This window comes from Hordeum vulgare, chromosome 6H (genome assembly GCF_904849725.1).
Source record: "Hordeum vulgare subsp. vulgare chromosome 6H, MorexV3_pseudomolecules_assembly, whole genome shotgun sequence".
NCBI classification, from domain to species: domain Eukaryota; kingdom Viridiplantae; phylum Streptophyta; class Magnoliopsida; order Poales; family Poaceae; genus Hordeum; species Hordeum vulgare.
In genome coordinates this window covers 285,680,056-285,694,095 of record NC_058523.1, presented here as the reverse complement: position 1 = coordinate 285,694,095, position 14,040 = coordinate 285,680,056, and positions in this window count along the sequence as shown.

Below are 14,040 nucleotides of genomic sequence, written 5' to 3'. Positions count from 1 at the left end.
TCATGCGGAAGCACTGATTGCCCTTCATGGGAGACACTTTGAGATAGACGAAATCATCGAGCTGAAAAGTCATGTCACGTTGCTTGCTATCCTAGTAGCTCTTCTAACGGGACTGCGCTGCTTTGAGATTATCCCGAATGACACGGCACATTTCTTCTGCTTCAGCAATCATGTCATTCCAAGAATCTGATGTTCACCACTCTCTGACCAATTGAGCAGGGTACGACACTTCCTGCCATAAAGAATCTCGAAAGGAGCCTTGCCTGAGCTTGCTTGATAGATGTTGGTGTATGAAAACTCAGCAAAAGGTAGGCAGTCTTCCCACTTCATGCCAAACGAAATCACACAACCTCTTAGCATATCCTCGAGGACCTGATTGACTCTCTCAACTTGCCCACTAGTTTGAGGATGGAAGGATGTACTTAATCGAATCTTAGTACCCGTCGTAGACTGAAATGAATCCCAGAACTTGGAAGTAAAGATGCTTCCGCGATCCGAAGATATCAGCATTCGAACACCATGCAATGATACTATCCTTGATGTATACAACTCTGCAAGTTGAGTTGCCGAGATAGACTCCTTGACTGGAAGGAAATGAGCGACTTTGCTCAACTTGTTGATGACGACGAAGATGGCATCGTTGCCTTTCTTGGACTTCGGAAACCCAGTGTAATGCCCCAACTGTGTAACCTTCCCTATTTGGAAACCTTCTTCATGTGGGTCCACCTTGTCAATGCTATGAGAGAGATCATGCTCATGATTTCATGTGATGTCCCTTGTTTTTCTTCCTTGCATGCATGCATAACATATCATATCATGTCCATGTCTTTGTGATGTTGCAAAGTGGGGATTTCATGTGGTGTTTGTGATCTTGTGGATATATGTGTGGTGTGGTGCAACTCTATTAGGTTGCTTGTGCTAGTAGGATCAACCATGTGAATGCTTAGGTTTCAAAACCATCCTCCCTCCCTCTCTATTTCTTCCATGTCAAGATTCACTTCTTCCTTTCCTGTTTTAAAAATGACCATGGTTTAGCAGGTTTTGTGTTGGAATGGAGAGGAGTGTTTGCTATTTCTAAAACATGTTTTAAAGGTGCATATAATTACAAAACAAAGCAAGTTAATTCTGTTTTGTAAAATATTTACTTGCTCCTAAATTCTTGTTTCTATTTTTATTAAATAGGTCTTGATTTTTCATGTCGAGGGATGTGTTAGTGTTATTTTTAGCACTTGTAGATTTCCCTGTGCATTTCTTTCTTTCTTTGCTTTTATTCTGTAAATAGGATAGCCACGGGAATTCTTTTCCCCTATGTTGCGCCACCTGTGGGCTTACTCCCACAGGCCGGCCCATCTCTTCCCTCTTCCCGTGCGCTAAGCCCAGTCCATACGACATCCCTTCTTCCACCTGACGGTGTCCACCTCTCTGCCCCCTTTCCATCAAGCCAACAGAGAGAAGAAGTTGCCGCCGTGAGGGCACGACCGTCGAGGTCCCCCCTATATTTTGGCGTCCGTGCCTCTCCCCACTCCTAGGGTTTCCCTCTCTCCCATCCACCGCCGCCGCTCCATTCCCCATCTCCCTCCTCTCTGTTTCTCCCCCAAAGGTAATTCTCTGTAGCCAGGTTCAGAGAGAGGAGAGAAGCCCCGCCGCCGTCTACCCCCGTCTCCACCGACGTCCGACGCAACCGCCATGTCCAGGGGCACGGGGGAGGTGCCCGCGCCCCATTCCCGACCTAGTTGAGGTGGGGGAACATCGACATCGACGACCAGGAGCTCGCCATCACCTCGGCCACGGAGCTCTCCTTCCTCTACGTCGATCTGCAGCCAGGGATTCCTCTGATCGTCTTCTTCCCCTCCGAGCCGGTCTCATCCACCGTACAACGTCTCCTCTACCTTCCCAAGGTGAGGAACATCGCCCCCTTCCTTCCCCCACCTTCTCTTTGACCAGATCGGCTAGTGTCGCCGGAGTTCTTCTCTGTCAGGGTAGATCGTGTGTGTGTGTGTGTTGTTGTGCTTGGGTGTGTGCTGCGTAGTAGCAGTAGCATGGCGTGGCGTAGCAATTGTGCAGTAGCAGTAGGGTGTAGCCCCTCGTAGCGCAGCAGCAGAAGCAGGCCACCCCGGCGTCCTTCCTGTCGCCGGTGACCTCTGCGTACCAAGCACAGCACCAGGTGCTCGGGCCATTTTATCCTGTTTTATTCCTTCCCTCTGTCAGGCAACGTTTCATAGCGCACTGGTAATAGTGTTGGTGTGATCTCGTGAGCTCGTGGGTTCGAGACCCAGGGGATGCACCCCCCTTTTTTGTTGGTTTTATTTCGGTGCAAGTGGTTGCCGCAGCAGGATAGCTTATCCTGCTAGATGCCCCTGTTCTGTCAAACAGGGCCTCTTTAGCACAGTGGTAGAGGAGCAGTATGTACCTCTAGAGGTATAGGGTTCGACTCCTTGCTCCTCCTTTTTATTTTTTCCTTCGAGCTGTGCATTTATTTCTTGTGTTGTTGCATCTTAGCTTGAGTGGTTGTTGCTGTGGTGTGCATCACACCATGGAGGTGATTTAAACTTCCCTCACAACAGCATTGTTTGCATAACAGTTTGTTGGTTGTGTGTAGTAGCCCATGTAAAGGAGTTGAACCTTGTGTATATGTGTAGTGTGTAGACATGTGTAATGAGATGTGGAGTTTTGGTGTGCACTAGCCTAGATGTATGTATGTGTGTGTGGGTTTCCCACCATCCACCTGTGATGCAAGTGAGTGTATTGTGGTGTAGTGATGAGTGTGTGTGTGTGAGTGTGTAGGTGTGTGGATGGGATTCCCCCTCTCCACATAGCTTGTGTAAATTTGTGCATAGGAGTTTATCTTGGTTTGTCTGTGGTTGCATTAGTAGCGCATGGTAGATTTATCATGTGTATGTGTTCTAGTGGATAAGAGAGCATGTGTAGATGATGTGGTGTGATGGAACTCATGCAAATGGTGCTTTGTGGTGCATGTGTGAGTGTGCACCATCACATGCCCATATGCGAGGGTGTGCATACTCTCTTTGTAAGTGTAGGCGTTATATCTATGTTGTGCTTGTCTCATGTGGTGATGTGTTGGTGTGCCAAGGCATATAGGCATGAGGTCTACCCCTCATGTGCACCATTGATATTGTGGTCACGTATATATGCTTATGTAGGTTTTGTTCTAGTGAATAGCACATGTGATGATGCACTATTCACTAGATATGATTCCTTGTAGATTTTCTTCCCTAGTTTGTGCCCACTTGTTCCAAGCAAGTGCATAGGAATTTTATATGTTTTTTTGGTAGAAAGGTCCCAGGAATCCGTTGGTGAAATCATTTTTGCCATTGGAACATTTTCTGGAGATGACATATTTTAGATTTGTCCCATGTTTAGAGCTTGGTTCCATGTGATGTGGTGGGCCCAAGGGTTTGTTTCTTTGTTGTGGTAGAAGAGGGTGACCCCCTATACCATATGTTGGTTTCATTTCATGTTTAGGAATCCATATGTGCAAGTTGTGCCCAATCAAAGTAGGCTTATGGCTGAAATTCCAGATTAGTGAAAATCTGAGATTTTCACCAAGTCTGAGAATCTGTTTATATTTTCTTGTCCTGTAGATGAGCTTGTGCAGGTCAATGTGTTGTGATCTAGCCTTAGTTTTCAACTGGAAAGTTGAATCTGATATGTTTGTCTAGCTCCCTGTAAATTTTCATTCCATTTGGATTCCTGTAGATATTGTTTTGGCTGCTGTCAAAATGCTTCAGAGCATAAACAGAAAGTGAGAATCTGGAATTTTCACAAAGTCCCTGAAATCTGATATTTTTGGGCAAGTTTGCAGCAGTGTAACTTTCTGTGTTTAACTCCTTTGTGTGATATTCTTGCTAGTGCTTGTAGCAATCTTGGATAGCTACAGCCACATATCTTATTTGGCATGTTTAGGTGGCTGTAGGTGCTTTGCATGTAGCTCACAAAGTGCTATGATGCAGTTTATGGCAGATTGTGTAGTTTTGGCATTTTGATGATTGTGAGTGCTTAGTTGATGATGTGGTGTTCTTCTTTGCTCCACCCCATCCATGTTGGTTTGTTTTATGTCTTGGCTACCTGGAAATACCAGATTTGAGCCATTGGAGTGTGTTGTGGTGGATTTGTCACTTAGCACCTCATATCTTGTTTCGTTGATTCCCGTTGATCCGTAGCTCTGATTGTAATGTTCTTTATATGGTTTTGCATTGTTTCTATGAGACGAATCGGATCATGTCATTCTCATGCATGTCAAGATAGATTAGGATGGAGTTTTGTCCAGGAACATGTATTTACTTCTCATGCTTGTGTTAGTGATAGAAATAGTGATGCATGCTCATATTCATCTCATGCATCATGTGCTTGTTGCATCTTGAGGTGTTGTTGTTCATTGGATGTTATTCTTATGTTGGGTAGCACCGAGATCGGAGAACGAGTACGTGGATTCGGGAGAGTACGTGCAGGATGAACAAGAACCATTCCAAGCTGAGGATATCACAGGCAACATGATATGACCTTGATTGCATCTCTAGACTTGTTATGCTAGATTACATTTGTTCCATCTTATTCTCGCTACCTACCACTGAAATAAATTGCCTCCTGATATTCCATGAAACAAAACACTTATCCCTTCCTAGCAAATCTTGAATGGCTAAGTAGGCTTTGCTCGGCTACTAATGTTAGCGTTGCTAGATGCAGGTGCTTTGCCTCATGTGATAACATGAGCTTGATATCATTATCTTAATTCTGTTATTTAATTAATGCACCTATATACTTGGTAAATAACAGAAGGCCTAGCCTTTTGCCGGGTGCTTTGTTCCGTTATTGCCGCCATAGTTACCGGCTACCGGTGTTTGATTCCATAATGATCGCTCCTAACACGTTCGGGGTTGTTATGGGGACCCCTCGGTAAATCGCGAAGTATTAAGGCTTGTCCGACAGGACCCAACATTGGTGTTAATTTGCTAATCACTTAATAATAAACTGCATAGGGAATGGCCTACCCGAGGAACTTAATCAACAACCTGGGCCAGTGCTCCTCATGAGTGTTGGCCCAAACTAGAGCACCGTGCGGGGCCATCCCGGGGCAACTCGCGAGATTTCTCTGGCCACTATACGCTTCGCTTATCCGGCGTCGCCTGAGACTGAGATACGGGGCTCTTATATGGGTCGTCGACACGTAGGGAGGTCCTGCTAGTCTTGTCTTACCTAAGCGATATATCTTGCGTATAGGAATCCCGGTGAAGCTTTGGTTCTCCCCAGAGTTGAGGTTTTCCTCTAAGGAATCCGACGAGATCACAAGATTCGTGATAGAGGATTACTTTGCGTCCCGTGTACGTTTGTGATGGACTATTTGGAGCACCCCTGCAGGGTTTAATCTTTCGAAAAGCCGTGCCCACGGTCATGTGGCAACTTGGAATACTTTCTTAACATCCGGTAATAGATAACTTAAACATAAGCTAATAAAATTGCCAACTGTGTGCGTAACCGTGACTGTCCCCTTCGAAGATCTCTCTTCGATCGGGAACACGGTGGGGTTCTGATTGACGCAGGTAGGTGTTCAGGATCACTTAGTGATCATCAATTATCGACCGCTAGTATAGACCGACTTCATTTGAAGTTATACGTAAGTTAGCCACCATATAAAGCTTAGGATGCTTCAACCTAAATACTCCACCTATCCAACTTAATAACTTGACTAGTTCTGGCACCGAGGTCATAGATTGCTGAGTCCCCATGGATCACAGATTCCTTCACAACGCCAATAGGTTTAGGTACCCCCGAGACAGGTGATCCCGACGGCACGCAGCTGACGTGGGATTATGATGAGGAGAACGAAAGCCTGTACGTGAACTATCTAGAAGATTGAGGCGTGGTCGTGATCGTGGGCCAGCAGGTAGGGCAGCTTAGTCATTTCCCATGTTTTGTCGTTCGTAGCGGAACTACCTTGACTGTATGCGTGATGTACTCTGATATATTTATGAGATGGCAATTGAATCCCTTATTGTCATTCTGTTGATATTATGTATGTGTTATGTTACCATGTTTGCAAAACGCTTAGATGCGCTCCTTACCAATTCGAGGCCTCATTCCCCAGATCAGAAAGGACCGCATCTTAGTCGTTACAAGTTGGTAATCAGAGCCTTACGACCATCGGAGCCTTTGTGTGATCGTACTTGGCCCAGTCGAGTGTAGTAAAATGTTTTGAGTCTTAGTTATATCGGAGAGTAGGATTCTTTTTTCTCCTCTTCCATGCTCTGGTGAGGTTCCCGACTTAGGAAATCTTAAATTATACTCCTTTTCTCGCTCAAATTTTTTTTGGATCATGCGGGTATTTGTGAAATCTATATGATTTCGATGTGACGGAGTTCTGTCTTGGTGCCTCCTGTCTGCCTTGATTTCTTCCGGGGAGTTGAGCTCTAGGGGATTCTTGCGCACATATCCATCATTCAGATTTGTGAGTATCTAAGAACGAAGGATGTTCGTTATTGCTTCAATACTGGTAGTGGCGAGATAACCCCGATGTCCCCAGTACTGGTGCAGATTGTTCGGGAGTACTGCCATACTTTGTATCGTTGTGATCACGAGGGTCTGTTGTAGATGAAGGTCCGAGATGCTGGTTGTGTGTTGACGGATGTGATACAGGTGACGGGTTAGTATAGGAGTTGTGTGATATTACTCCTTGTATCCGTGTACCAGATTGCATGACCAGTTATTTCGGGAATTCATTGGTGGGATATCAAGTAGTATCTCATAGGACTATCTTCCTAGAGATGCATGACTGAGGTTGGGATTAGATGTTCAGTGGGTGCGTTTGTTCACGGTCGTCTTACAGCGGTTCTCGTTGTGTCTTAAAGAGTCCTTGTAGCTCGCTATGACTTGGGGATACTTCGTATGTCGTGTGCACTGCCTTGCACAGGATGGCTACTGTAAATTCGAGCCCGTGTGATCTTATCCACGAAGATATCAGATGAAATCTCGATCATATGTTTGTTCCGAGCAATTCTAGCTCATACTTGTTTGTAGTGGTCTTAATCAGAATTTTGTCGACCGTCACTTTGAGGAAGCATTCTTACTGTTTTGTTCGAGTGCAATTGATTATTCCTGTTTAGATATTCCTGTTATTTTGATTCAGCAATATCTTCAATTTATTCTGTGGCCTAATGTGTTGTCCGTCTTCAGGATGGCTCCACCAACGCGTCAGAACCCAGGGCGTGAGGATATGCCGCCACCACCTCCTCCTCCGGAGAATCCTCCGCCGCCGCCACCTCCTCCTGCAGAGGCCTGGCATGCAATGATGGCTGCTACTAATGCAAACACCCAGATGCTGCTATAGTTGTTGCAAGAGAGAGCTAATCAGCAGCAAGGCAATTTCCAGCATGGTGGCAATCAATTTTCTAGTCTGAGTCAGTTCCTGTCGAATCAGCCAAAGAGCCATTTGATGCCGAGGATTGGATCCGTGATATGAATAAGCATTTCGAGTGTCGCAATGTTTGTCCTGAGGATTTTGTCAAATTTGCAACATTCCAGTTGAAGGGGCAGGCTTCTATCTGGTGGCCACAGCTGAAGGACTCCACACGCGCTAGGGGGATCTCTTGGGATAAGTTCTGTCGTGACTTCAGGTCCCACTACATTCCTTCCAGCTTTGTGGAGGAGATGCGTGAGAAGTTCAGGCGTTTGAAGAAGGGTGGCAATTCCGTGTACAAGTACACCGTTGAGTTCAACGAGCTAGCCCGATACGCCTTGCAGGATATCCCTGATCAGAAGAGCAAGATTTATCAGTTCAGAGGTGGCTTGAAAGAAGATTTGTTGCTAGCTCTTGCTTTGCACGATCCTGAGGAGTTCGACAAGTTCTACAACTTAGCTCTCAAAGTAGAGGTAGCCTTGCTCAGGGTGGAGAATTCTAAGAAGCGCTTCAGAGATTCCAGCTCTTCCTCTACTCACGTGGTTAAGAAGCAACATAAGTTTTGGGTGTCTCCTCCTCCTCCTCGGCACTCGCAGCAGCTTAAGCACTCTGTTGGTCATGGTTCGTCCCACCCACCCAACCCTGTCTTCCAACAGAGATTCCAGCATCAGAAGCAAGGGCCTCCTCAGACACAGTACCGGAAGCCAGCAGAGGTGACTTGTCACAAGTGTGGTCAGAAGGGTCATTATGCCAACAAGTGTATTATTCAGCTCCGACTGCCGCCTCCTCCTCCAGGCAAACCTCCAAGTAATTCTCTTGTCAAGTTCAACCCCAGATCAGCTCGAGTCAACATGGTGAACGCAGCTGAAGCAGACAAGTCCTCTGATGTGATCATGGGTAATCTTTAAGTCAATGATTTTCCTGCTAAAGTCTTGTTCGATTCTGGTGCTTTGCATTGCTTTATGTCAAAGTCATTTTTTCATCAAGCATGATTTTCCCTCCACAAGTTTGCATACACCTTTGGGTGTTGTTTCTCCGGGTGCTCAGATGAGGTCAAATTCTATAGTTCATGATGTCAATGTCAAGATAGGAAGCTATTCTTTTCTGGCTTCTCCGTATGTCTTGGGCAATTCCGACATCGACTTGATCCTTGGTATGGACTGGCTGGCCATGAACAAGGCATCAACTGATTGTGAAGCTAAAGAAGTGAAGCTTACCCACTCTTCGGAGGACGTGATTATATTCGCGGCGCGCGATGATACAATCCGTCTGTTCTCTTTGAAAGAAAAGGGTGAGATCAATCCTATTTTGCAAGTCCCAGTGGTCTGCGAATATGAAGATGTGTTTCCAGAAGAGCTGCCAGGCATGCCTCCGCACAGATAAGTTGAGTTTGTGATTGAGCTTGAGCCAGGCACCGAGCCGGTGTGCAAACGATCGTACAAGTTGGGTCTAGAAGAATTGAAAGAACTTAAGAGGCAACTCGATGAGCAGGAACGTTTGGGTCTGATCAGACCGAGCTCACCTCCGTGGGGTTGTGGAGTTCTGTTTGTCAAGAAGAAGGATGGCACGGACCAACTGTGTGTCGATTACCGTCCATTGAACAAGAAGACAATCACGAACAAATATCCACTTCCGAACATAACTGAGTTGTTCGAACAGTTGAAAGGTGCTAAGGTCTTCTCCAAGCTTGATCTCAGAATGGGCTATCATCAAATTCGCATTCGCGAAGAAGATATTCCGAAGACTGCCTTCAGGACTAGTTTTGGCTCGTATGAGTATACGGTCATGTCTTTTAGTCTGGCTAATGCTCCTCTGACATTCTGTCGATTGATGAACTACATATTCTCTCCGTTCAAGAATGACTTTGTCTTGCTCTATCCCGACGACATTTTGGTCTTTTCTGAAACTGAGGAAGAACATGAAGATCATCTCAGATTGGTGCTTGATAAGCTGAGAGAGTACAAGTTGTATGCCAAGTTTTCCAAGTGTGAGTTCTGGCTGAAAGAGGTCGTCTATCTTGGTCACATTATCTCTGCCGAGGGCATTAAAGTTGATCCATCCAAGGTTCAGGACATTGTTGAATGGGAGCCTCCGCAGAATGTGAAGGAGCTTCGAAGCTTTCTTGGGCTTGCAGGCTATTGCAGAAGGTTCGTTGAGAACTTCTCCAAGATCGCCATGCCGCTCTCAAGTCTTCTTCAGGAAGGTGTGAAATATGCTTGGTCTCCAGAGTGTCAGTTGGCCTTCGACACACTCAAAGAGAACCTCACCTCCACTCCAGTCTTGGTTCCTCCGGATGATTCCAAGCCTTACCAGGTCTTATGTCATGCTTCTCTCAAGGGTCTTGGTGCAGTCCTGCTGCAAGACAAGAAAGTCGTTGCTTATACCTCTAGGCAGTTGAAGCAAGCGGAGAAGAACTATCATGTGCATGATCTTGAGCTAGCAGCTGTGGTACACGCTCTGATGACTTGGAGACACCTCTTGTTGGAACGTAAGGTTGAAGTTTTCACCGATCACAAGAGTCTCAAGTACATCTTCACTCAGCCTAACCTGAATCTTCGACAAACACGTTGGGTGGAAATGCTCCAAGATTTTAATCCGAGTGTTGAGTACACGCCAGGCAAAGCTAATGTCGTGGCGGATGCATTGAGCAGGAAAGCGTACTGCAACAGTCTGATTCTGCAACCTCTCCAGCCTGGTCTTCGTGAGTCTTTCAGGAAGCTCAACCTTCAGCTAGTACCTCAGGGATTTCTTGCAAACCTTCAGATCTCTCCTACCTTGGAAGATCAGGTCCGAGCAGCACATCTTCTTGACGCTATGGTGAAGAAAGTCAAGATTGGCGTGGCAAAGAGTCTTCCCAAGTATAAGTGCCTTACTATTGATGCCAGAGACACGTTGTTCTTCGAGGATCGCCTTGTCGTCCCGAAAGGTGATCTCAGAAAGGTAATCATGGAGGAAGCTCATAACTCTCTGCTCTCTATTCATCCTGGAAGCTCCAAGATGTACAACGACTTGAAACAGACCTTCTGGTGGACTCGTATGAAGCGTGAGATTGCTCAGTTCGTAAACGAATGTGATGTATGTCGAAGGGTGAAAGTAGAGCAACAACGTCCAGCAGGTCTTTTGCATCCATTGCCCATTTCCGAGTGGAAGTTCGATCACATTGAGATGGATTTCATCACCGGGTTTCCGAAGTCCTAGAAGGGTAATGATGTTATCTTCGTCGTCATCGACAAGTTGAGTAAAGTGGCTCATTTTCTTCCTGTCAAGGAATCCATTTCCGCAGCTCAGTTTGCAGAGTTGTACACCTCCAGGATTGTGTCCTTGCACGGTGTGCCTATGATGATCTCTTCGGATCGCGGAAGTATCTTCACTTCCAAGTTCTGGGACTCTTTTCAGTCTGTTATGGGCACGAAGATCCGCTTCACCACAACGTTCCAACCTCAGACTAGTGGTCAAGTGGAGCGAGTGAATCAAGTTCTTGAGGATATGCTCAGAGCCTGTGTTATCTCTTTTGGTATGAAGTGGGAGGATTGTATGCCTTTTGCGGAGTTCTGGTATAGCAACAGTTATCAAGCTAGTTCTGGCAAGGCTCTATTTGAAATTCTCTATGGCAGGAAGTGTGGTACCTCGCTCAACTGTTCCGAGACCGGCGAGCGTCAGGTCCTTGGGAATGATTTGATAGAAGAAGCTGAGGAGATGTGTCGGGTCATTCGCGACAACCTCAGAGCAGCTCAGTTCCGTCAGAAGAGCTATTATGATAGCAAGCACCGTGACATGTATTATGAACTTGATGACTTCGTCTATCTCAAGGTGTCGCCTATGAAGGGTATGTAGTGCTTTGACATCAAAGGCAAGCTTGCGCCTCGTTTCGTTGGTCCGTTCAGACTGGTTGGCAAGAGAGGCGACCTTGCGTACTAGCTTGAGCTCCCATCAAACTTTACAAATGTGCATGATGTCTTCCATGTTTCTCAGCTTCGGAGGTGCTTCAAGACCCCCGAGCGCACTGTTCATCTTCAAGACATCGACCTTCAGCCTGACCTTTCTTATCGTGAGCATCCAGTTGCGGCTCTCGAGGCTAATGAACGCAAGACCCGCAACAAGACCGTCAAATTTCTCAAAGTGCAGTGGTCACACCATTCCGATAAAGAGGCTACTTGGGAACGCGAGGATCACCTACGTTCTGAATTTCCGGAATTTTTTCAGGCGTAGATCTCGGGGCGAGATCTTTTTGTAGTGTGGGAGAGTTCGTAACGCCCCAAGTGTGTAAACTTCCCTATTTGGATACCTTCTTCATGTGGGTCCACCTTGTCAATGCTATGAGAGAGATCATGCTCATGATTTCATGTGATGTCCCTTGTTTTTCTTCCTTGCATGCATGCATAACATATCATATCATGCCCATGTCTTTGTGATGTTGCAATGTGGTCATATGATTTCATGTGGTGTTTGTGATCTTGTGGATATATGTGTGGTGTGGTGCAACTCTATTAGGTTGCTTGTGCTAGTAGGATCAACCATGTGAATGCTTAGGTTTCAAAACCATCCTCCCTCCCTCTATTTCTTCCATGTCAAGATTCACTTCTTCCTTTCCTGTTTTAAAAATGATCATGGTTTAGCAGGTTTTGTGTTGGAATGGAGAGGTCTGTTTGCTATTTTTAAAACATATTTTAAAGGTGCATAAAATTACAAAACAGACCAAGTTAATTCTGTTTTGTAAAATATTTACTTGCTCCTAAATTCTTGTTTCTATTTTTATTAAATAGGTCTTGATTTTTCATGTCCAGGGATGTGTTAGTGTTATTTTTAGCACTTGTAGATTTCCCTGTGCATTTCTTTCTTTCTCTGTTTTTATTCTGTAAATAGGATAGCCAGGGGAATTCTTTTCCCCTATGTTGCGCCACCTGTGGGCTTACTCCCACAGGTCGGCCCATCTCTTCCCTCTTCCCGTGTGCTAAGCCCAGTCCATACGGCATCCCTTCTTCCACCTGACGGCGTCCACCTCTCTGCCCCCTTTCCGTCTGGCCAACAGTGAGAAGAAGCTGCCGCCATGAGGGCACGACCGTCGAGGTCCCCCCTATATTTCGGCGTCCGTGCCTCTCCCCTCTCCTAGGGTTTCCCTCTCTCCCATCCGCCGCCGCCGCTCCATTCCCCATCTCCCTCCTCTCTGTTTCTCCACGAAAGGTAATTCTGTGTAGCCAGGTTCAGAGAGAGGAGAGAAGCCCCGCCACCGTCTACCCCCACCTCCGTCGACGTCCGACGCTACCGCCATGTACAGGGGCACGGGGGAGGTGCCCGCGCCCCATTCCCGACCTAGATGAGGCCTGGGAACATCGACATCGACGACCAGGAGCTCGCCATCGCCTCGACCACGGAGCTCCCCTTCCTCTACGTCTATCTGCTGCCAGGGATTCCTCCGATCGTCTTCTTCCCCTCCGATCCGGTCTCATCCACCGTACGACGTCTCCTCTACCTTCCCTAGGTGAGGAACATCACCCCCTTCCTTCCCCCTCCTTCTCTTCGACCAGATCGGCTAGTGTCGCCGGAGTTCTTCTCTGTGAGAGTAGATCGTGCGTGTTTGTGTGTTGCTGTGCTTGGGTGCGTGTTGCGTAATAGTAATAGCATGGCGTGGTGTAGCAGTTGTGCAGTACCAGTAGGGTGTAGCCCCTCGTAGCGCAGTAGCAGAAGCAGGACACCCCGGCGTCCTTCCTGTCGCCAGCGACCTCTGCGTGCCAAGCAGAGTACAAGGTGCTTGGCCATTTTATCTTGTTTTATTCTTTCCCTCTATCAGGCAACGTTTCATAGCGAAGTGGTAACAGTGTTGGTGTGATCTCGTGGGCTCGTGGGTTCGAGACCCACGGGATGCACTCCCCCCTTTTTTTGTTGGTTTTATTTCGGTACAAGTGGTTGCCGCAGCAGGACAGCTTATCCTGCTAGATGCTCCTGTTCTGTCAAACAGGGCCTCTTTAGCAGACTCGTAGAGGAGTAGTATGTACCTCCAGAGGTACAGGGTTCGACTCCTTGCTCCTCCTTTTTATTTTTTCCTTCGAGTTGTGCATTTATTTCTTGTGTTGTTGCATCCTGGCTTGAGTGGTTGTTGTTGTGGTGTGCATCACACCATGGAGGTGATTTAAACTTCCCTCACAACAGCATTGTTTGCATAACAGTTTGTTGGTTGTGTGTAGTAGCCCATATAAAGGAGTTGAACCTTGTGTATATTTGTAGTGTGTAGACATATGTAATGAGATGTGGAGTTTTAGTGTGCACTAGCCTAGATGGATGTATGTGTGTGTGGGTTTCCCACCATCCACCTGTGATGCAAGTGAGTGTATTGTGGTGTAGTGTTGAGTGTGTTTGTGAGTGTCTAGGTGTGTGGATGGGATTCCCCCTCTCCACATATCTTGTGTAAATATGTGCATATGAGTTTATCTTGGTGTGTGTGTGGTTGCACTAGTAGCGCATGGTAGATTTATCATGTATATGTGTTATAGTGGATAAGAGAGCATGTGTAGATGATGTGGTGTGATGGAACTCATGCAAGTGGTGCTTTGTGGTGCATGTGTGAGTGTGCACCATCACATGCCCATATGTGAGGGTGTGCAAACTCTCTTTGTAAGTGTAGGTGTTATATC